The sequence below is a fragment of the Thermobia domestica genome, chromosome 18 (assembly GCF_964235325.1).
Source record: "Thermobia domestica chromosome 18, izTheDome1.hap1.1, whole genome shotgun sequence".
Taxonomy (NCBI): domain Eukaryota; kingdom Metazoa; phylum Arthropoda; class Insecta; order Zygentoma; family Lepismatidae; genus Thermobia; species Thermobia domestica.
Genome location: NC_137471.1, coordinates 20,585,571 through 20,611,698, shown reverse-complemented (window position 1 = coordinate 20,611,698; position 26,128 = coordinate 20,585,571). Strand labels below are relative to the sequence as shown.

General features: G+C 38.4%; 1 long non-coding RNA gene across 2 annotated transcripts in view; it reads right to left on the bottom strand.

The window, feature by feature from the left end:
• Positions 1-7,338: 7,338 nt before the first annotated feature.
• LOC145675709 (uncharacterized) overlaps positions 7,339-26,128 on the bottom strand; it is a 380,314-nt gene continuing 361,524 nt past the window's right edge. For both annotated transcript variants that reach the window (XR_014129188.1, XR_014129190.1), the window contains one exon: positions 7,339-8,462. This is a non-coding gene — a long non-coding RNA (uncharacterized LOC145675709). The remainder of the gene's footprint in view (positions 8,463-26,128) is intronic.

Genomic DNA, 26,128 nt, shown 5'->3' with positions numbered 1-26,128 from the left:
AAAAAAATATTTCAGAACTATTTGACTTCAGTTGATTTGAATTTCAGTTTAGCGTCCCTCTCAGCAGCGAGGCTATATGAAACGTGGACTTACAGTTTAACGTGGGATTCGAACCACATGAGCCCCCACCGGCAATCGAAGAACCCGGGTCGGAAGTGTTTCAATATTTCATACAATTTCTTCTATATTAGCGGTGAAATAACAATTGCTTCGATAAAGTGTTCAATTCTCTCTATTAAAAAAACCCGTTTTGTGTATTTGCATATTTTGGCTATTAGATAGCAAGATAAAAATAATAATTCACGTTTACTGCACTGGGTTTTGGTCGCAACTCAACGCGTCCATTAATGGAAAAGAACGTTGTATGCCATCAGCAGTACAAATGGTTTATTGGGAGTCTAGCAAATCATAATATGGATTGTTGCATCTCTGTGTGGTTCCTTTTATTAAGATATGAATATTCATGAAGAGAAAATAAAACTAGCTTCGAGGAACACATGAGTAGGACGTGTTCCGTCGGCTGAGATTCGAGCAATTTCATGACACGATCATAAAATGCTTCTTTAATTACGCAATTTGTGAGCTTAATGACAAAGAAGTGGGACACGAATTGGAGAAAATTAAAAAAAAAAAAGCTTGGAGCAATTAGGCAACGAAATTAGAATTTATTATGTGTATTATATAGATTTTCAAGATGAAATATGAAAAGTTATTTTTATTGAAGTGGGCGCAGTAGCTAACGCTCTCGCCTTTGGTGCGAGCGGTCCCGTTTTCGATTCCTGGGGGGGACACTCAGTTGAAAAAGTGCAACAGCTGTTTCACGCCAGCCATCTTGAATGAAGCTTTCCCTTGATTTCCCTCATTCACACTAGACAAATGTCGGGATTGTACCTAATATATAGGTCCCAGGCCTCTTCCTTTCTTCCCCAATCCTTTCTTCCTTCCCTTTCATAGGATAGTGTGCTCGCCGAGGAACGTCATCCCTCATATATGGCCATAGGTGCCGACAGTTCAGAAATCTAATACTTAATCCTAATCAATGTGAATCAATTCCTTCAGCTGAGATGCAGAAAAATTATTTATAAACATTATTTCTTAAGTCAACAAAGCACAAAGTTCAAGGATATCTTCAGCCATAATAGCATTTTTGTGAACAGATTTTGAGATATTATTTTATGTAACCGAAGAACAAAACCACCACAATCAAGATTATAAATTTGTGAAGATTTCTTTCGGTTATCGAAAATAAGCTTAAGAGTCTTTATCCCGGCGAAATTAAAATATCGCTAATTTTACAGTAATTATGTGATATCTTCAAATAGATAAAAGATAATTGAAATATGGAACAAGAGCGCCCTAGGCAATATTATTTTGCGTGAGGTACCGTTATCACAAGTCACCTAGTGGCTTTATGTTTTCAGCTGTTTAGAAACGCGAAAATAAATGCCGATTTTCAAAATGGCTCGAAATCGAAAGCAGATAAGTGAGTCGTGATAACGGTTTCTCATGTAAAATGATATTGTCTAGGGCGCTCTTGTTCCACATTTCGATTATCTTTTATCTATTTGAAGATATCACATAATTAATGTAAAATTAGCGGTATTTTAATTTCGCAGGGATGAAGACTCTTAACACTTTCTTAAGTGACCCTATTCTCTTCGGTGCCAACGACTTTTTGACTGGAGAGTGTGTGAAACTTCTGCCGTGCTTATGCTTGTTTTAAAGCTTAGAAACAGAAGATTCACTTTCTGATACCTTGAGTTTGGATACGGAACATCTCAAGTCACCAACAATATTTATAAATTTGTCGTAGAATTTCTTTCGATCTTTCAATAGTTTTGAATGGCTGATTTAGATCCTTTCGTAAGGGGGCAGTCTACTGAAAATAATACTAGAGTTAACCATTTTTCGTTTGTCCGTTTTTCGTAAGTGAAAAGAGATAATGAAATGTAACTTACCACAATAATAAATAATGTTATTCTACGCCTGAAAATAGGAATCAAAAGAATTTTCAGTGTTGTCATCCATAGGAATTTCAGTGTGTCCAAAACACCGTGTGCGTGGGTTTTCTCGGGGTTCCCCTGTTTCGTCCCACTTTTTTTCATTCCACCATTTCATTTATCACTCATCATCACCGTCTCCTTTAGCCTAACCGGCATAACTATGGGACGTAAAACTCAGATTTCATTTCATTTCATTTTTCACTTCGAACACTGGCACTATAAGTGTCCGCTGAATTGTTTCAGACGAGTGGCTCCAACTATTCAAACGTTGCTACGTAAGTTACCTACATAGAAAAGAAATGGTAGTGTATAATAAATATAAAATCACTCTGTATTTTCCGAACAACTTTGTACTTGAATGATAAAATGTAATTAGGAATCTCTTAAATTTTCATCAACATCACATTTATTACCACATCTCTCTCTCTCTCTTTTTAAATAATGAATACTTCCCTTTTCTACCAAAGTTCATGGCCACAAAATATTGTATATTATTACTTGAAACACCGGAACTAGATGGCGCTAAACGATCTGAGTAAGCAAGGACACACAAGGTAATTTTAAAACATCTTACTTGTAAATTAAAACTAACGTGCTATTTTAAATTAATAGGTCTACATCTTCAGCAGAATTTTCAACGAAGCGTATCGTAGCATTTTTCCATTGACGTCATCGGTTCTCTTAGGTTGGGAAAACCGAGGGCTTAAATAACTAATTAAAGAGACAATTAAAAATCATTTGTTCTGGACCTTTCACAATTTCAGTGACTTTTTAAAAAAAACTGATGTTTTATTTTCTTTATTGTTAAAGGGATGACAATATTATGTTATTAATGGAGTTACTTGGCTGAAAGTTGAGAGCAGAGCCGGATTTACAGATTTGTTGAGGCTCTAAGCTATTCAAGGTAACGGATTCCATGACAAATGATTTGCACTGCAGAGTTTGCAGTTGCATGATACCATGCAACCAGTCCATGCAGAACATAGCCATTTAATATTATAAAAATAAGCAAACTAGTAAAATTTTAGAGAGCAGACACGCAGGGAGGGAGGAGGCATCACTTACACCGTAAAACCTTACACAACACAAAGCACTGTTGCTCTATGTACGAGGCATGATCAGAAAGTAAGGTTGCAAAGCCTGCAGTGAAACGTGTATACACTATTTCACGCAACCAATACAGCCAATAGATAGTGCATACCTTAGATTATTTTTCGACATTGTTTCCATATTAGGGATGGCCAGAACCGGTTCCTGGTGGAACCGGTTTTCGGGTCTGAACGGATCCGGTTCTGGAACCGGTTTTTCGGATCCAGGTCTGGAACCGGTATTTCGGATCCAGTCTGGAACAGGGTTTTTGGATCCAGGTCTGGAACCGGTTCCTAAGATCAGTTCCTAGAACCGGGTTTTCGGATCCAGGCCCGGATCCGGTTCCTAAAATCCGGTTCTGGAACAGGGTTTTTCGATCCAGGTCTGGAACCGGTTTCTAAGATCCGGTTCTGGAACAGGGTTTTTCGGTCCAGATCTGAAACCGGTTGCAGAACCGGTTCTGAAAATCGGATCTCCGAGAACCGGTTCCGCCGGAACCGGATCTTTGTGGCCATCCCTATTCCATATCGGTTGAGACACCTGTCGCATCGTGGAGTGAGTTTGGAGATTGCCTCCTGATAAAAATCCTGTCCTTGCGTGTTCAGACACGTTATCAAGCAGTGTTTCATTTCCTCGTCTGAAGCGGAGCGACGACCTCCTAGGTGCTACTTCAAGTGCGGGAACAGGTTAATTTTGCTCGGAGTGAGGTCTGTGCTGTCGTGAGGGCGGTCGATGATGTCCCAGTGAAACTGCTTCAACAGCATGGTAGTCTTCTGGGCTGTATGTTACTATTCTGCGACATTCTGACAAGACATTTGCGGTCTCTCCGTAAACATCTGCCATCTGCCGGTGAATTTCAGCCGCATGTTACATGTTTCGCCCATAGAAATTGACTAACTCAGCGGACTTCTTCAGTTTTCCAGACGAGTTGCCATTTGTGTTTTACCTACAACTATCACCGTAAGTGACAGGTAACTGAAACTCTGCACGGTTGCCAACTCCATGTATTACAATTACCGCACACACTCTTCATTCCTCCATACACACCCTTGTAACCTTAGTTTCCGATCTTCCCTCGTAAATTTTCTTTGTATATGTTTTTAACGTATATTTTAGGGATGTACATTTCAGTTTTTTCCTGATTTTTTTTTGGGACTCTCAAGAAAGTGGGGTGCTAAACTGTAGCTTGTTTAGCTTACACTTAAATCCGGCACTAGTTCTGAGTCTATATCTACGTCACCTGAAGGAGAAGTGTATTGCGATATGAATTGGTTGATTAATACGTTCGTTTCTGTGCTTGTGTGGCTATACAAATTCCAACTTCCTGGCAGTTGAATGTATTTATGTAAAAGATGTCCATCAGGGACCTTAAGGGGGCAAACTACTAAATATTTTTCAAAAGCTAACAATTTTTCTTTTACCCGTTTCTCGTAAGTGAAAGGAGATAATGAAACGTAACTTATCACAGTAATACATAATGTTATTCTACACCCGATAAAACGAATCGGAAGAATTTTCAAAAGTTGCTATCCATAGAAATTACAGTGTGACCAGAATTTGAATTACCCAAAAATCTAGGTTAAGGCAGCGACTAGAAAAATGAACTCAACGGTAATTGATGACTTATCATGCTGTCTTTGTTCCTTGTTAACTACTTTTTAAATGATATTTATACCTATTCTGTAATAACTTATTTATTTTGTAATACCTTATGTAAGTTATTACAAAATAAATATATAACGTTATTTCGTCAACATCTTTTTCCGAATTCGCTAAACTGCCTATTCTTCACAACAGGGGTTGAAATTGGACTGAAAGGCATCAGCAGTATCACTATTCATCTCTACAGCTCCGAATGCCATGGATTGGACAGTAATATATGCAGGGGTAAAAGTGGATCTGAAATGGTAAGTGTTCGGTAGGTAGCGGCATGACGTCATGCCGTCCCCTTGCCTATCTTTGCCCATTGTAATTTATTTAAAAACTGGGGAACGCCTTACATATTTTTTGGAGGTGGGAGGACGACGTCCCAGCGCGTTCCCCCGCACTTTTACCCCCTGAATATATGTCGTTTCCGATTATTTTTTTAAGATGAAAACTTTACCACTCCTACTTCTCACCCCCATGACAATGAAGAATGAATTGGGACTTAAACGGTATCGTGAGTAACACAATTCATCTCAGTAACCTCGAATTGTACAGTAATCGATTGGTCAATTATTGGTCAATTATTTTTATATGCTTTCTATTCTTCTTTCTTGCCGAAAAAGTGATATAAATCTCAGTATTAGGTTTCATGTCCACTCGTCTACAATTATCAAAATCGGTGCTGCCATCTAGAAGGAAGCCGTCAAACATCGTTAAGTTCCTTGTATGTATATACCTGATGCAAGCAGACATATAACTCAGAAGAATATCTGATACGTGTATGTGACCTACATAACATTAATATATTGATTTTCTTTTCCGCCCCACTAAACTGATATTCCATCATTTATCTCCCTAGAGTTCAAATTTAATTGTGCCAATATTCATTCAATTACTGTTGTGAAGACAAGGATGATTAATTCTCAGATATATATAGCTAAATTAATTACAACTGTAAATTGTAATACTACTGCCACTTTTAACTGAGAAAGAGTACTTGTTTTCATAGACATGTAATGCACCTATGTAATATGATAATACAATATCCCTTCATTGACTCCATTTGACACAACAATCTCCCGTTTATCTAGATAAGCCCTTGTCAACCCATTAAATATTACGACTCCCTTTTTATCACAAACTCTTACCAGGAATTCCCATACGCAATATCCGGTTTCTACTAACCGTATCGCTTACAGTTGTAAATGTGTATGACTTGAATTGTTGAGTTGATTTTCAGTTTAACGTCTAGTTCAGCAGTGAGGCTATATGAAACGTGGACCTACTGATTAACGTGGAATCCGAACCACATGAGCTCCCGCCGGGATAACTTGCATTGTATTTTAACCCCTTGCGTAATAGTGACATCCATGTCGATGTCATGAAAATGTATCCCTTATTAAGTATTGTATTAATCCTGGAGATGATGAAATTTGTTAGTGGTTGCAAGGCAAGAATTAGTTCTACTATTTCTCCTTAGGTGACAGCACCTTAGTGACAGAAAAGACAAAAAAATGTTGTCTCAGTAGATGGCAGACCTAAGGAAGCATTCAATTTCAACACTATATGTTTGTTTTAATGATAAACAATTAACAACTTCAAGATCTATTTTAAGATCGGAAAATAAAATAACCTTTGTTTTTTGATCTCCGATCAGTGTTGCCAACCTGAAACAGCATAAAATCCCTTCAGACCATCACAAAATTCCCTTTCTCAGTCCAAATGTTCCACAATGCATTTTTTTAAAAATTAGTAATATTAATGCTCTCCTGGAGGGTGCACAATAACTATGCCCTATTGTAACAGTCTAGACGTCTTTTAACAGTAAATGAAACCGATATTACAGCACGCTCGTAGTAAAATGACACCTGGAACGCAATTTCGCTGTATTTCAATTTTGAAGTTTTTCATCAGTATAATTCCTTTTTTTATTTTAATTGTTTTCTAAATGACTCTTTAAATGTTTAAAATTTTATTTAATATTCGTTATTGTGTTTTACAATAAGTATGGAATTAAAATATGTCTATTCACATAAAATTCAAAATAGCATTTTTTTTAAAATACCGGTACTAAATCCTGATTATATTTATCATTATCACCTCCTTTCGTGACTCCCGTATATTCTTTTCTCTCGTGGTCCCCTTGGGGAGTTCCGACCCACAGATTGAGAAACCGTAATCTAGATTAATGTGTTGGTAGGATATTTGTTATGCCTAACTGGATGGTGCATACTAGCTTTGCTATCTTAAATAACTTACACTAAAAAAATAAAAATCGCTGGGCAAAGCAACGCTTATTTTAATAATAATAAATGTGTGACAGTTTTGCCACCTAACTGAACATATTGGAAGACAGTGTCTGATAAAGCCAATATGTTCAGTTAGGTGGCGAAACTGTTACACATTTATCATTATTAAAATAAGCGTTGCTTTACTCAGCGATTTTTATTTTTAGTGCAAATTTGTTATGCCTTACTCTCGAATAGTAAATTTTGTAATATTGAGATCCCCAGATCTGTATCTTAATTATTCCGGATAAAAAGTAGAAAATGATACGAAGGGCGTACTATAATAATTTGTACTTTTATTTTGTCTGACATATTCATACAGGTTACGCAGCAACTGATGTGTTCACCTTCTCAATATAATTTCACTTTCTGTACTTTTGCCAGCGGTGTGTCAGCTTTAGAAGACCCCCGCCTGGGATCTACAAACCGGTGACCAATAGAGGTTATTTCAATGCTCCGAACAGATGGTAATCGCTGGGTGTGTAGTCCGAAAAGTAGGGAGATTGCGGCAGCACTGTAAACCCTTGTCGATCAATTTAGAAGTGTTTTTTCCGTCTAATGTGAGCACATGCAATATCATGTTGCAGAAGCACTTATTTCGTCCATTTTCCTGGCACGACATAAGCGTCCGAGAGTCTCCGCATACAGTACGACGCACTGTTAATCATGTCTCCACCTTCCAGACAGTCTATGAGTCTAACGACTTTCGAGTTCCAGAACACTGTAGCCATACGCCTCTCATTTGAAACTGTTGTTCCATATTTCTTAGTCGGTGGACTGTTATGATGTTTCCATTGCATTGATTGCTGCTTCGTTGTAGACTAACGGTCGTGGAGCCAGGTCCCATCGCCAATCACAAGTATAGACATGAAATCTTCAGGATATTGATTATAGCGTTGCAAACGTCCACACAACATTATTTTTGCTCTGCTAACGAGAGTTTTGGAACCTACCTTGCACTGACCTTCTCCAACTGTAAATGTTTGTGGACAATATGCAACAGGATGTATCTGGTTAGTCTGTCGCAGCCTCCATTTCAGAAAATGTGATGCATTTGTTCTCTTGAATGATTCTCTCTACCACGGCGATGATGTATAATGTTGTTACTGTCACTTTCCTTCCAGAACTATTCTATTTTTCGTCGAGGTGCTACCCACTTCCCTACCTTCTACCCAGTTCTATACTGTTTCCCACGACAACACATGTTCACCACACACTGTCACAAATCGTCTATGGATTTTAGTAGCGGCCACAGGAACCACGATGTCCAGCGCTGTCCTCCATAGTCACTTTCCATGTTGTCCGTTTGTAACACTCACAGGGATTCAAGAAATGGAGGGCACAGGGCGTTGCTGACATCCCTGTTGCCAGTGAGGCTCCCAATTAGTAGATGCAGATCCTAGGCGTCTGTGACTGCTTTTCCAACTTCAGTGGTCTGGAATGAGAAAAGAAAGTGTAAATCATTAGAGTACGCCTCTCGTATTGGATATTCACAAACTGAAACAGCAACTGTGTCTTCCCTGAAGCGATGGGATAATTGCTTGTGGGATGTTCGTATTGTATTGTAACTGAAGTAAATAGTTGCAATTTGTGTAATTTGTCGTGCACAACGTATCGTAAGCGTTAAGCATGGGAGGAGTTAGGAATTGTCTGCTGAGGGGGCAGACGTTTTGATCGGTCTCGGTTTTCTTGGCAGGTCTTCGTAGGTGGCCATCTTATAGGTGGCATTTTTTTGGTCAAAAAGTTGGAGTTCAACGCCCCTCATGGGGTTAACCAACTGATAAATGCATGGCGACATACATCAAAATGACTGCTGCTTACGATGACACAATACGTGAGAAAAGAGGCTGACAATGACCAGGACTATAACTCAGATGATAGATGACTTTATCTATTGATTCATAGAGCTACCTTCCCCGTCAGGATTCTGCCGCCTACAGTCGGACAATTTGTCCATGCCGACCAGATGCCGCGGTCGGATTGTCGGCGCCGGACGCCGGCGTTTTTCAGAGCGATTTTCGACCGCGACGAATAGTTGCCTTGCCGAGCAGTCGGCAAGTAGCCGGAAATAAGCATTAAATGCACTGGCGCCGCCGTCAGAAAGTGGCCGGCATAAGGAGTCGGCAGAGGGTGGAAAAGAGGCCTTTCCGACTGTTTTGTCGACTCTGACGGTCGGCAACAGTTGGCAAAGAATCGGCGAAGGGCATTTTATTTTACGATTTTCAAACGCTTGCCGCCTCGGCAAAAGGTCGGCTACTTTGAACAAGTAGATCGTCGTGCTGCCGCGGACGGGTGCCGGCTGCCTCCGGCGGCGCGCCACCGTCGACGGCGGCAATCCCTCTTTCCGACCGCGACTTCCTGATGGGGTTAGTTTTATGCTTATTATTTTCGTTTACCTTCTTATCTACACTTCAAAAAGTTCCTGTTAATCGTCTGTGAGTATTTCAAGAAATATTTCCAGAAATGTGGTTGACTAAATAGAATATAAGAATACTGTGATTATATTTTATATTTCTGAGAGCCATGCCACTTATACTCCCACAGTAATGTGCATAAATATTTGCTAAACATGAACAATTTGTAGTAAGATTTTCCCACACTAATTATAGTTTTCCTGTATTTTATGAAACAGTTAAAGTAAGGTGAGATGTTTCATAAAATTGTGAAATGTTTCAACACATTATTATCAGTTTTTTTCTTTCTTTGTTTATAGCTATTTGCACTCACTAATAATAAGACACAGTTTTCTTTATGTTTTGCCAACTGCATTTTAAAACAAAATAATTATATCTTTGTTAAAAATCATTAGACATATTTTCTAATTAATTTCCATTAATGTGGCGAAAAAAAATAGCTTTTCTATCCATATTCTATGCGAAATTATGCTCATTTAAGTATTCTCTTTTTTAAATTCTGGCTGCGGCCATGTTAATGACGTCATTCGGAGATTTCCTCAAGGGTTCTAAGGGTGACATCTGTCGGAACTTTAAAGAGGACATTCTAATCTTTCTTTCTCCCCTCAACCATAGGTTGGTGGACAACATGGAAATACCAAAACTTTTCTTTCCCTTCTTGGGAGAGCTGTTTCATACTTTGCTAAAGTCTCTTCTTCGTAACTGCACCTTGGTCTTCCTCTTTCTGGTTTTCCTTCTGCCGTGTGCAAGCTTTTTAGCTTGGAGGTTATGCACAAAACTTTGAATCAATACTTTTGGCGTTAGAGAAACGTAATATATCGTCGCTGCGCCTCAAAGAACCTCTATGTGCTAAAATCACAACTTTTCAGGAGAAGGAATAATAATAATAATAATAATAATAATAATAATAATAATAATAATAATAATAATAATAATAATAATAACATTGCAAACTTAAAAAAATTGCCAAATATACACGGAAACAGTTGAAAAGTATATTAAAATTGGTTATGCGTATATTATGCACTAGACATTGTTGTAGCTTGCTTCAACAATATTATATTACCATTTTTGTGTTTACGTAGCACATGCCGGTTTATCTTTTGCGCCTTTATAAATATACAGAGGATCAATAAGTACGTGACAAGAACTTGAAGTATTTAATTTCAATTATTATTATTTTTTTCATTTTTGTGGCAAAACAATTAAATAACGGTATTCACTTATCATATTATAAAGGAAGCTGCCTGACACCTTTCAAGTTTATTTGCATAACTTATTTTGGACGAAAATGTTACATAGCAGTTCTTCGAGGCTCGGTGACGATATGTTGTTTAAATAGCAATTAGTCAATCTTGAAATACAAGGTGTTCAGAAAGTAACTATGCAGTTCATAACTTGCCGTATTTTATTCTCCATAAATCACTTTGAACAACTGAAATTAATCGAAGCTAAACTTTAATGTCATGGAATTTATAAGAGATGCTGGAAGAGATCCCCTTGCACTTGAAGACACCCCCACATAGCACACTACGTCCCTGGGATGTCCCATTTTGCTCCCAATCATTCCATTCGGTTCCCGGGATTATCGGGACAATGAGAAGACATCCCATGGACGTCCTGCATGGGACGTCCTCAAGGATTCGAATGTAGGATGTCCACGGGACGTCCCAGATGGGACAGGATGTCCGAGGGAAAACAAATAGACGTCCCTTCGTGGTCCCGTTGAATATCCCGTATCCCGGGATATTAGCGGACATCTGGATCTCCCGCGGATATCCTGTGGATGTCCCGGGAGCACATTCGGATATCCCGGGATGTCCCGTCGTCCGTTGCGGGCTCAGTCTCGGACATCCCGTGGACGTACTTGTGCTATGTGGGACAGTTGCACACGTTTCTGCATGTCATCACTTAGCACACCACACCATGGCACTGCATAGTTACTTTCTGAACACCCGGTATAAGGCCAACCTTGGTAAAGTAGGTTATACATAACAACACAACTCATTGCATCAAATGTAAATAAGCATAATATATATTAACAATTAAACATACTTGCTTGGTAGAGCTGTCAGTGTGAGAAGGTTAAAGCAATAATAATCAGGTTCCTCCCCAGAATGTAGTTGATGAAATGCATTTTAATAATAGAAAATTATGTTTTGGGCGTTGTCGAGATCTTAGATACGTTTTAGTGTAGCTAGGTATGCCGTTGTGTTTCTCTGTTGCCCTCCGGTGCTAAAAACAATACATGCAGAGATACCATAACAATGTGCGAGTTTTTTGCTAATGATTTATAGCTGTTTTTGTGTAGTTGTTCTAGTATATGAGGAAAAAACACCCAAAGCTATTTATACATGTGGTAGCTGTTTGCAATGCGTCGCATCGTTCTATCTCATGAGTTGTTAACAATGCTTTTGTGTAAATCAGGATCAGTGTTGCTACCATATACAATATTAACAAGTGTTAAAAAAAACTGGATCAAGTTAACAAAAATCTACTTTCGATAATTCTCAACGTGATCACAGATGGCATCATTTTTGTCATACTCATTGCTGTTCGGACAGCTGATACAGCCAGTGGCACCGATTTCTGTGTAATTGCGAGGGGGGAGGATTTCAAATATATGGGTTTCGTTAGATATCTAAGCTAAGTTCTAAACAATAATATCTTGACCTTAGGGACTCAAAGAACTTGGGGACGTGAACCCCTCGGTCCCCTCACGATCGACGCTCATATGTGTTACCTTCAAAAATGTGAAAGTATGGGAATAACGTTGGGAATGGCGGTTATGGACTGAAAGAAATGTGCAGATTAACAATTTTGGGGACATTGATACAATTCTTCGCAGTAGCGGTTTGTGGTCTGTACAAGCACCGGTTGCAAAGTTGCAATATCAAAGGTATGTAGGTACGCGCAAGTGTTCCCCTCCCCCAGCATTCTTGAGTCTTATCCAAAAAATATTCGGGAAATATAAAGAGGAAAGTTCTTTAAGCTCTATTTGTGTATTATTGATTAAATTATTTCTCTAATATTGATTTAATATATAAGCTATTTCCTTTTTTTCAAACAACCACTATCAATATACGTTTATACATTATTTATGAACAGAACCTCTACACTCGTGTTATTAAACAAGAGATAAATCGAATATATAGCATGTGGTGTAAGCCATGAATGATGGCGTTAATCCGAAAAGAAGAAAGAAAATTGCATGCACGCAGTTAAACAAGATTATTTAATTATATAAACTATGCAGTACTTTAGTATGGAAGGTCTTTCTTCGTTCTTTCAGGCTTCAAATGTTTCTATGACTTCATTGAAATCTGAAATGCTGCTCGCCAAGTTTTTCTGAATAGAAAACATCGCTACTGCAAATATTTTTCGCTTTATTTTCTTTAGAATCCAGAAACACCTCTCTCCTCCGATAATATGCATTTTGTTAGCATTTCTCTGTATAAATATACGGTACAAAAAGTCCATTTTCGGAAACCACGTATTTTTGTATGTTGTTCTAATATAAAGAAGCATGAAAACTAAGATGTTTTCCTTCGAAAATAATAAAAAAAAAATAGTTTAACATTCCAGCAAATTAAGCTAAAGAAGACAGATGAGTATTGGAAGTGAATGATTTGATATTATTTTTTACGCTCTCCGCCGGAAATCGAACACGGGATCATGTACACGAAAGACACAGAGCTAGGAATTAGACCAGTAGTAAGACATTTTCTTCTTCGAGACTCTATCGACCCTCCCTCCCCCCAGAATAGGAGTTTTTAAAAATAAAACTTATCCCAAGAATTTTCACCTGTGTATTATAAATGTTAAATAAAAATATATTGACTTCGAACGACCGTTCCCCCCCAAACTTTCAGCCTGAATGCGCCCCTGCTACCACCAGACTTATATTTGTTCTTTGCGAGTTTGTGCACTGGAAAAAATGTACGTTGCGTACGTACAAAGATAGGTTACATGCGTAATTTCTGTAATTTTTGGTCTTAACGTACAGCAAACGTATAACTGAAAACGCATGTTTTATAATACTTTCTGTATAAGTGTTCCATCTATACATACTTTCCGTATGAAACAATATAGACAGTCAGGATCTCACATAAAAATGGACGTATGCAACATATAACTGACGAAGGTAACATAAGTATTTACATGTGACATACGGAAAACTGTTATATGTCAGACATCATGCAACGGGATGATGTAACATCTAAGGGCAGTGCCTATGTAGCATACGGATAACGTATGCTCGGTACTGATTACTATAATAAGCAAGAGAATACCGTATATTTGTACAATTTACCGCCGTCCGGAAAACGGATTTTTCTCTGTGTGTTTTGTGAATAACTTCTTACTTCCAAGCGTCTGTATCTCCCTCACCCTATCAATTGAATCAAGCGCTGGTAAGCGGAGGAATTTGTAACTATTACAGAAGTTGACCAGTTGCGGAAGAAGGTGCAACTGCAAGTGGGCAATACGGGAGGATAGCAGTGACGCAGGAATAAATCCACTTCCTCATGTTAAGAGATAGGAGCTCGCTGCCATATGCTCAATGTTACTGCTTCCAGTGGCAACGCTTACTGCAACTGCAATTGTAAATTACTCTCTTTCTTTCAGTTTTTTAAATTGTTTTTTTAGAAATGCAAAAAATGAAAAATGAAATGAAATCTTTGAGTTTTACGTCTCACGGTTATGCCGGTTAGGCTAAAGGAGACGGTGATGATGAGTAATGAATGAAATGGTGGAATGAAGAAAATGGGAGGAAACGGGAGAACCCCGAGAAAACCCACGCACACGGTGTTTGTCCACCACAAAGTTCACTTGGCGGGGGCTGGGATCGAAGCCGGGACCCCAAGCACCAGAGGTGAACGCTGTACCACTGAGCCACCGCGGCCCCTTTTTTTTTAAAAAAAAAAAATGCATCAATACTGTATTGCTCTGAAGAGCAAAAGTCTATTTCTCACTGATACACTACTTTAATACTTAAAAATATTTTTAGTATTAAAAAAAATATCCGGTTGCACAACCATGCAACATATAGTACCAGCCGTAACATATAGTACCATGCAACATATAGTACTGTTATATTGTATTAAATATGACCTGTATGAAACCATATGCACGAAATATTTTTAGGCAGTTTCATTATGAAGTTTCCCTCAGCGTTTGTAAATTAACTAATTAAGCTACTTCCGTGACATTGTTATTCAAACAAATTTCTCATCCACAACTGTAATGAAAGTGATCGTTATTTCTCGGGGCAAGAAAGGTTAAGCTAATATGCAAAATTAACCGTAAGTAATGAGCCTGATTCCATACAATTCATTTATTTCAAGATATAGTTAGATACACTTAAAATTTAATGAGCAGAGAAACAGTCTACTCTTAATATGTTGGATTCATTTCAGAAAACTGTTTATGCTTTATTGCGATTGACATTAAAACCGGAAATGGTTCATATCTACCACTTCCGGTTGAAATAGAGGTGTAAGAACGTAGATTCGTTCTATCCTTGAGAAGCTAAATTTGTATTTTAAAATAATTTATCGCTATATTTTATTGCTTTTGCTATTTAGCGATTTTACACAGGGGTAAAAGTGAGCGGAACGCGGGGGGGGACGCCATCCCTCCACCTCGAGAAAATATTTACGGTGTTTCTCAATTCCTAAAATATTACAATGGTCAAAGATAGGCAGGGGGAACGGTGTGACGTCATGCCGCTACCTAGCATCCCCCCTACCTTTTCAGATTCACTTTTACCCCTGAGTTTTCATTGAAACCGGAAATGGTAGATTACGACTACTTCCAGTTATAATTGAGTGATAAGAAATGAGATAGAAGAGCTTTTTTTGAGACGCTGAATATCATTTGTCACTATCTTTTTCCGTTTTTTCTCTGGTATCTTAGCAAAATGAAATAATTATTATTTTCCAATGGTGTGAATCAAACAAGTTGCTTCTAAATATATATATTTTTTAAATGCAAAGTAGTATCATACACCAGGAAAATGAACTACGTACGTAATTGAGAGAGTGGATTATATAGCTAATCTTGGAGTCACTCTGCAGTCAATACTATCCTTCGATATTCATGTCAACAGAGTAGCTGGTGATGCCTTTAGGAACCTTGGCTTTGTGATGAGGTTAGAAAGTGATTTTTCTAACACTAATGTCCTCACAACACTATACATTGTCTATGTAAGGTCTAAGGTGGAATATGCAGCGATAATATGGGGTTCTAATAGTAAGAAATATATAAACAGAGGCCTCATCCAATTAGTTATCAGTGGAAATGAAAAATTCTTTTATTCCATTCCATAGTTTCCGAGCTACTTCAACTATACAAGCCGAAAATTAACGACAGAACATCTATACGAATGAGTTATGAGTCAATGTAGAGGACTTGTAAAAAAAAAAAAAAAAAAAAAAAAAATTGATTTACATCTTCGGTTACATCTGGCAACACTGTGTGGTTCCTAGTGTACTTCAATCGTTGGTCCCTAGTTTAAAAATATATGCATTAACAAGGTTTCATTATTATGTGGTATTTTAATGTGCGTATTATGTGTGTGTGTGTGTGTGTAATGAAAAACAGTAATTAGGCATTTGCCTGTTGTTTTCCGAAATAAATCAATCCAGATAGACAGTCGGACGAAGCCGTTGTATAAGACTTTCAATACTTGAGCATAAGATAGTTTGGAATCCTAATAATTGAAAGTGAATAGTTGAATAAAAGTAATAAGAACAGGTGAGATGTACAAAAGAGAAAAAACAGGCTTGATCATAAAAAATAGGGTGATAGCTAGCGAAGAGTAATGAATGCAAATGGCTACCCTGCACGCCGCTCGCATCCCTTTTGGTTTATAGTATATAATTACTTTCTATATATATATATATATATATATATATATATATATATATATATATATATATATATATATATTTGTACCACACGTGTATGTGCTTATAGATAGAACATTTATGCAAATATACAAATGGTCAATGAGGCTTCAATGGAGTTAATTATTCCACTGCGTTACCGATCTACACACATCTACAGAGTCCTATATATTCTGATAAAAACGAAAATTGTTTCACGCAAAACTTGTGATGTATAAAAGTGAAAGGAGGGGAGGGGGGGATTTGGGTGCAAGTTTGCATAACCCAGTTAATGCATTATAAATTTATGGTTGAGAGTTTTGATACATAACATCGATATAAATATAATTGAAATTTAACAATGTTTGAAGTTCTTTTTTTTCTTTTTAGTATGGGACTGGACTTCAGCCTAACTTAAGTTCTTATTAGATTATCGTCATGTCATATGAGACGACTGGATATATATATATATATATATATATATATATATATATATATATATATATATGGCTGGATTTTTGAGGTGCACCGGTACATGTGCACCCCCTCTTGTTGCAAACATACACTACTTAAAATGAAAAACTAGCAGTGAAAATATCAAAACTTTCCAAAACTTTCTCCCATCATGTTCAGGTTTGTGACTTAAAAAAAAGTAGTGATTTGGAAAAGCAATAGTTCAAGTCTATTTTCTGTGGTTGAAGGAAAAGGATTCTCCAAGCAAATCAATAGTCCAGAGACAAGGGCGCCGATTTCTCTGTAAATTTGGGAGGCCCATTCAGATGCAGAAAGCATATATGAGGATTTTAAAACAAATTGCATTCAAATTATGCCAAATAGTGTAAATTTATAAATACAACGAGGGGCACCACATGAGCTTTGGGGAAGCCCGGGCCCTCTCGGCCCCCTAGGATCGGCACCCTTGTCCAGAAATGCCTAAAGACTTTAAAAAATAAAATCTAATTTAAATATAGTGTGGTAGTTATTGCTACACCTCCCAGTCAGAAAATCCTGGATCCGATCCTATATATATATATATATATATATATATATATATATATATATATATATATATATATATATATATATATATATATATATATATAAATGATAAGACCAAAATTAGTGTGAAATTCATAGTTTTGGAGATATATAAGATTAATAGTGACATTCTTGATGCCGTTTAAGTACAAATCACCCCTCTCCTCATTGGTATGAAGAGTGAGGGTGGTATGAAAAGAAATAGAAAACAACCAATATTAGAATCCAAAATACATTTTGGGGGGTCTCTGAGATGAACATTGACACTTCCGATGCCGTTTAAATCTAAACTCATTCCAATCGGCATATAGAGTAAACAGAGGTGAGAGGTGATGTCTGGAGCGCACCAAGAAGGGGGGGGGGTTCGCCGGGTCTGGACCCCACCCTACCCTCAAATTTCGTAATTTGACAAACATTTGTACACTTTCTTAATAAAATTATACCTGTTTAGCAGAGAAATACTATATACAGACTAAATATTTGACTTTATTCATCATCTTTACTACGAGTATTTCTTTTCTGAAAAAAAAATCTTATTTTATCATCTCTCCTGAGAGTAAAAGTGTCAGTACTTAAAAATTACTTATCATTTTCAGCTGTAGCAGTGGCGTATTTAGGAGGAGAGGCTTCCGGGCTTAAGCCCCCCCAAAATCATTCTTACTATAGTAAAATATATTAAATATCTTGCAGAATTTTCACATTTTCAGTCAAAGCTCCTCCGAAAGTTACCACCCCCTCGAAACAAAATCTTAATTACGCCACTGGGCTGTAGAATAACACTCGTTCGATGTTGCATAAACATAGTGTCTTGTGTTATTTGACCCTCCCAAGAAAGATTTCTGGGTGCGCGTCTGCCCATGGTGGTGCAAGAAAAGGAGTGAGAATTTTAATCATTACATTCCAATTGAAATGCGTAATCTAAGGGGGGGGGATAGGATTCAAATACTGTCTCTAAGCTATTCTCCCCATGCGAAGAACGGGCATTTTATCTAATCTATCTTGAAGAATGAATACGTTTTGTATAAGTATATAAAGTATTGAGTCCAAAATGAGAACTGAAGCAAAGATGAGACAATCACAACGATCGTCCATAAATTTCATGAGTCCATACTGTTACCAACTCCGTTTTTATGAAAATTGCAATTTTTTAAAGCTAGCCGAAGGCAAGCTTCTTCGAGAGGGTTACACCCCCTATCCGGATTGAGAAAGGGAAGGTGAGCTGATTTTGAGTTTAACGTCCCGTTTAGCAGCGAGGCTATATGAGACATGGACTTACTGATTAACGTGAAATCCGAACCACATGAACTCCTGCTGGGAATTGAACCGGGTCTTCCTCGCCAAAAGCGCGTATGTTAACCGCTTAGCCACGAAAGAGCTCAAAGAGAAAGGGAAGGATTGGGGCAGAAATGAGATTGGGGCTGTCTAGGGGTTTATGGGAAAACTGGAGCATCATTTTTATTTTAGGTAGCACTTCATTATATTTCAGTCTTATTTCATGCTAAACATGTTGTCCACTTAGACTTTATGATCTCGTGATCATAATCATCAGGACAGGAAGATTGAGAAATTATGATGAGGTTCACTTGACAAGATAAACACACAGAAGTGTTAAAACACGAATGCTGGTTATCTTCTTATCTAGGGGCTACTCTAGACAGTGATGTAGACGAGTGAAAGCCTGTTAGTTCGCAGGCGAAACATGAATTAGAAGAGGATCAGAAGAATAGGCACAAGTGACAATATGGTCAGGATGGCCGGGAAGGAAAGTTTTGAGATAGAGGCCAAGCAGCGAAGGGATAGCCGAGATCGTAGTGACGGTAGATTGTTACAATAGTGTCCAGAAGTAAGGTATGTCGTTGCTGAAATCGAGCGGTAATGAATTTGAGCCGCAACTTTTCTATACGATGAAGTATGGTAAGGAAAGTGATCTTGTCATACAACTGCATTGGACTTGGAAGCTTAATTCTGTAAGCTAAACGAAAAGCATGACGTTAGAGAACTTTCAAGTTCCTCATAGGAAAAAGGGTAATGCAGCAATTCAGATAGAGTGACCATAGGACAAAATTGGGCAGTAAAAGACATTATGGGTATTAAGAACATTAGGAACTAGTAGTCTATTTACCACTCTTTTCGCACGCTGGCAAGATGTGCTGCGCCCGTTTGGCCTATTTAATGGACCGGTTTCATCAACTTAGACACCCGGCCATTATTTCCTTTATCTGGAATATTAGTCCTCGTGCACAAAATATGCCGTCAAGATTTGCCTCTTTACCTTGACTCCTGTTAGCTAGATAATCCCCATTCTTTAAGGAAGTGAGATACACCCACTGCGCGGCCAGACCGAAGTCCTGAGTGCCTACCAGTTACCTACTGGTGCTGGTGGTCTGCTAGCGAGCCAGTGCTTCCATGCTCTGCAGGCATGGTTCCCGAGCGTTAAGGCAAGCTCACCTTCCGCTCATGTCGCTGTTGCCTAGATTCCTGGGATAAGCTGACATAAGTTACTGAATCCCACGGTATGACCACAGCCTGCCAGAATCCAATTCAATCCGAGAGTCTCAGGCATGACCGCTATAGCTTGTTGAATCCTGATCTTGCCTAGCTCTATTCGTTCAAAGGCTACCACCTTCGCGCGTAAAGGTACCACGCACACGTCGGATACTCCCGTATCTCATTCCGGATACAATGGTACGAGTTAAGTTACCATTTGAGTTTGATGCCAGCCGTATCCCACAAAGCTTCCTCCTTTCTAGTAGAATCAAAAACTGGTACCCAAATACCCAAGATAGGCCATTTTCTCCTATCACTGTTCAGTCCTCCTGCAGGCACGAAACTGATAGTTCCATCCCGGTAGGATCGTCCAAGCAATGCGAGACTTTCTCTACTTGCGGCAGAGATACATCGTACTTTACCAGAGCCAATTGCTGATGTAGACTCTCTCCCGTTAAAGACAATGGCCATTTAGAAGTGGCGGCTCCTCTAGCAGGGTTGTAAACCCTACACCCAGGTAATATCCCTGACCCCTCAGACGAAAGAATTTATTGCCTCATTTACTCTTGAGATGCGGGTGTGCGTTAGGATACTAGGTACCCTATCCTGGACCCAAGAGCACACAAGACACGCTCTTTGAAGCAGTACCTACTTCATTATCCCGGTAGAGCGTGGATTCGCCCTACTGGACACTTCACTACCCCTCTTTCATACGTATTGAGGTACCACGTAGTCATATCTCCCAGACCCAAGAGTACGACTTACGTTAGTTGCCGATTTCGGGGGATAGTTGAAGCCTCACCTCCGCCAGTAGGTTATGTTATCCCACTGTGCACTGTGTCACGATACATACTGCAACACGACAATACGCAGGACATAGCGAGAATTGCATGTTTCCATTCATTCCCACCATGCCTGTATCCACGGGGGCGATAGGGGCCGGACTCCTCTAAATTTTTACTGACCCTTAACATTTTCACGATAGACTTGCAAATGAACTATAATATGGTTGGAACCGGCTCCAGAACTTCTACCGGTCCCCCTACATTTTGGGGCTGGTTACTGGCCTGATTTCCTCTTCCATTCTCCTCCTCCGGCACTGAGCTGCTACAATGCATGCAACCCGTAAAGGGCCAGAGCGGGTTTCTTCCCTTTCTCAGCACGGGTTTGGCCATGGGTTTGGATTCTACCGTAAATAATAGGTCCGCGTTTCTTATAGCCTCAGTGTTGAAAAAAGGAGCTAAACTCCAGCCAACGAAACAACAGAAATTTTCGTAACGAGTCAGAAAATAAGACAAGTTCTCTCCCAATAGAAAAATCGGATTACATTTACAATGCTCGCTCCAGCTGGTATACTGTCAGAAACAATAAATTACACTTTATTAATTTTATGAAAATCCCTAACCTTAAGTTAAGCCGTTCCCACCTATACCCTACTTATTAATATCTTATACTCTACTCTACTATAACCTTTTAAGACGGTCCTTCTTATTGATGCGCAGCTGGAGCGTGTTTGTAAAGTTTAACCGAAAAATGCACAGTGCTAACAGTGCTATTCTTGAAACATGAATGTCACCATATTTGTTTTCTACTAGAGTCCGAGGGTGTTGCAATCTAACCTTAGATTCAACATGGAGAATAATAGGAACTTTTGAAATAACCCTCACCCCTTTCTACCCCATTTTTATCTCACGAGGGAACCTATCCAAGTGCAACTCTGACTTCGAGTCGAGACTATGGTCGTTGGATACCTTGTCCCAAAAGAACATAACACGAAAAGTGATACATCCTCGATCGCAACCGTTGCAGAGATATAAGCGTGAAACGTTAGAAATTGAGCTCCATACTATACATTACAAAGTCAGCTTCCGGGTCAGAGTTTTCGGAAACGGTCAGGTAAGGAACCTCAGCGAATACATATCAAATTAGTGTTGGGAGCCCACCACCTTTTGAATGAAAAAAATGTTGCCCCCGGGGCACTCGCAGGGTCCCAGGCGGGGTCCAACTCAAAATTGGCAAATGGAACCGGGGGTCAAGTAGCATATTGTATGAAAGCTTTTGTTAAATAAAAGAAGATAGAACAAATCTCAACTTAACGGATTTAGAAGAGTGGACATATATTGTCTGATGTAGGTTGTATTGACATTTTGACCAGTTGCCCGTTTGCACAGGGTCATCATAGAGAGTTGAGATTTGTTCTATCTTCTTTTATTTAACAATAGCTTTCATACAACTCAAGTAGCCAATTTTGAGTTGGACCCCGCCTGGGACCCTGCGAGTGCCCCGGGGGCAACATTTTTTTCATTCAAAAGGTGGTGGGCTCCCAACACTAATTTGATATGTATTCGCTGAGTTTCCTTACCTGACCGTTTCCGAAAAATCTGACCCGGAAGCTGACTTTGTAATGTATAGTATGGAGCTCAATTTCTAACGTTTCACGCTTATATCTCTGCAACGGTTGCGATCGAGGATGTATCACTTTTCGTGTTATGTTCTTTTGGGACAAGGTATCCAACGACCATAGTCTCGACTCGAAGTCAGAGTTGCACTTGGATAGGTTCCCTCGTCAGATAACAATTAGAATCTGGATTACCCTTGTATTTTTTTTACTATATGTAATACATTAACTAAAGAAATTTAATAATTTTAAACAATAATAAAGTGTATTCGCTCACGCTCTCGCTTTCGGTGCCAGCGGTCCGGGGTTCGATTCCCGGTGGGGGCACTCGGTCGAAAAATTGTAAAAAGCTTTTTCAAGCCAGCCATCCTAAATGAGGTTTTCTTGGATTTTTCTCATCCACACCAGGCAAATGCCGGGGTGGTACCTAACTTATAGGTCCCAGGCCTCTTCCTTCCCTTTCCCCGAATAGTGTGTTCGCCAAGGGACGTCAACCCTCAAACATAACGTGCTAAATAAGCATAGAAGACGAAAGCCCAGCAATCTAAATCCTAAATCCTTAAACAATAATAATAATAATAATAATAATAATAATAATAATAATAATAATAATAATAATAATAATAATAATAATAATAATAATAATAATAATAATAATAAAAATAATAAAAGTAAAAATAGGAACTAGTTTCATTTACAAACAAGATAAACAGGAACATTTCACCCACCATATATTCTTTCGTATTATTCTCGTATCGCTTATAATTTACTGTTATATGCATACTTATTGCTGAAAATGTAACAAGAACTGTGTGCTAGAGCATGAAACAAAGAACAAAATTCCCTTGAAGTAAAAAAAAATGATAATGATGATGATAAGGATATAAATTTTAATGAGAAACTTGTGTAATTCTTTTCCTGTTGGGAAAACTGACAGAATATTTTGTTATTGAAGCTGAAGTTTTTTTTAAATCATGTCTTTTTTTCCTTTATACCCAAGAGTGCTGAACTAAACAAACAAATAAAGAAATAAAGAAACGGGAGATAATTTTGGTAATGTATATACAAGCTTCCTGTATGATTTAGAAGTTGATTTTTGTGGTCTCTGCTGCAGCAACACAAGCACACGCAGAATCATTCATACACGGGGTAACGAGTTAATCTGCATCGTTCGGTTCTTGTGAACCGTTCAAAATAATGGACTTTTATAGAGGATATGTCATGGTTGCCAGCATTTGTGATAATTTATAGGATATTGTTATCATTAAGTACTCTGCGGACTGATCAGGTCTTTTTTCTTTCTTTCTTTGTTTTGTTTTAGATTTGAACCTGGAAACGTTTCTTCCACGTTTCTCAATCTTTCGACTCCCAACATTTTCTTTTTTTCTTTCTTTTTTTTTTTTCAAATAATCGATCAGCTGTGTCCTTCTTCTTCGTACTCCTCGCTTCCCTTCCATCTTTCCTTCTATGGCGTTATGAAGAAGACAACTTCTTCGCAAGATTGTCCAATCCAATTGGCCTTTCTACGAAGGATTGTGGCTAGAAGTGTCCTCTTCTCTCCTATCCATTTTAAAACATCTTCGTTTGTTGCTCTCTCTGTCCATTTTATCTTCTCCATCTTCCTACAACACCACATTTGTAAGGTCTCTAAATATTTTTTCTCTTACTTCCATAATGTTCAAGTCTCTGGACCATAAAGTCCAATGCTCCATATAAAGCACTTGACCAATTTCTTCCTTAGTCCAATGTTACGGCTGCTAGTTAAGAGTGACCTTTTCTTGTTGAATGCTTCTTTGGCTATGGCAATTCTCGACCTGATCTCTTTGGTGCAGTAAGCGTCTTTCGTCACCCAGATATTTGAAATGGTCAACCTCTTCAAGTACTCTTTGTTCTACTCTGACCTGTAAGGGCGCATTTCCACGGAATATTCTCATGACTTTCGATTTTTCGATGTTGATTTCCATTCCATATATGTAGTTTGTCTATCATCTCCTGTAATCCTTCTTCGGTTCTAGCTATAATAACCGTATCATCTGCATACCTGATATTGTGCCCTCCAATCTTGATATCTCCAATTCCATTAATACTTCCTTCATTAACCATTCACTGTAAATGTTGAATAATTGGGGGGACATACTATATCCTTGTCTGACTCCTCTTCCAATCTTCACACTATTGGTTTCTCCTTGATTCAGGCGCAACTTCACTCGTTGTCCTATGTATAGGTTGCGAATGGGTCGTTGATCTCTCCAGTTGACTCCGATCTATTTAAATATTTTCAGAAGTTTGATCCAATAAGCCCGGTAGAAAACTTTTCGCCAGTTGATGAAGCACAAACACAACTCTTCCTTTACGTCAAGAACTCATTGTGAGATAATTCTCATTAACCCAATGGCATTTCTGGCGCCTTTTCCTTTCCGGAATCCAAATTGATTCTCTTTTAACATCTCTTCTATTTTACTTTCCAGCCATCTGTTCAGTATGCGCGCAATTATCTTTCCAGAGTGGAAAATAAGGCTAATGGTTCTGTAATCATTCCACTTGCTTGCTTGCTTTTCCTTGGGTAACGCAACCATTGTAACACCAAGAAAATCCTTTGGCCATTCTCCACTCAATTAAATCTTGTTAATAACTGAAACCAGTACTTCCATTGCATTGTCTCTTAATCCCTTAAGCCAATTTGGTGGTATGTCGTCGTCTCCAGTGTTCTTCTTCCTTTGCATGTCTTTGATGGCCTGTACTACTTCACTTTTCAATATACAGGGTACATTTTCTTTATCATCCACCTCTTCGTCTCCTTCGATCCCTGTATGTTTGGAGCTGATCTTCTTATACAGATCTTTTATGCATTCTTCCCAAATTCTAAAAATTCACTGACTGCATGACCTTGTTGATCTTAGGCTCCAAACGTGCTTATACTTGTGTTAGTTTCCATCCTAACAATAAAATCAAACTGCGTAGAGCTCAGCATAAATATCCTGTTGGGAGATTGAACCCATTTCTGTGTCATCGTTTCCGCTTTTTTTTTCAAACACCTATTCTACTTTCACGCTCCTCTCTCTTCTCGGATCTTCAAGAAAACGTTACTTGATTATAATTGGCGTCGTTCTGTTGTGCATCGCTTCCTCTTTCTCTCACTGAATTGCTTATGACAGCTGTAAATAGAGATGAAATGGTCTGGCAACAATGGATTGAGACGTTTGTAATGAACCAAAAGAAATAGCTAAAGAAATGAAGTTAAAAATAAACTCTGCTTAACATAGCAAACAGGGTCACGTCATTCCATGTTTCAGGTATGGATATCCACAGTTAACGTCACCGTTACCCATTAGGAAGTTAACGGAGCAATGACCCTACTAACGAATTCTGCCAAAATTATTGCTACAAAAAAAGCTACATATTATTTTATCATAGGCAACCAACATTTCTTTGCTACTGTGCGGGTTAAAAAGAAGCTAGGGAATATTTTAGATTCTAAACGGGATGTGGATAATCACCATTACCGAGGAGATGCTAACGGATTGATTCAATTTAACCGGCCGAGATGATTGTAGTAAGAAAAGCTACATATCCTTTTATCATAGGCAACCAACATTTCTTTGCTACTATGCGGGTTGCAAAGAAGCTAGGGAATATTTTAGATTCTAAACGGGATGTGGATAATCACCGTTACCGAGGAGATGCTAACGGATTGATTCAATTTAACCGGCCGAGATGATTGTAGTAAGAAAAACTACATATCCTTTTATCATAGGCAACCAACATTTCTTTGCTACTATGCGGGTTGCAAAGAAGCTAGGGAATATTTTAGATTCTAAAGGGATGTGGATAATCACCGTTACCGAGGAGATGCTAACGGATTGCTTCAATTTAACGA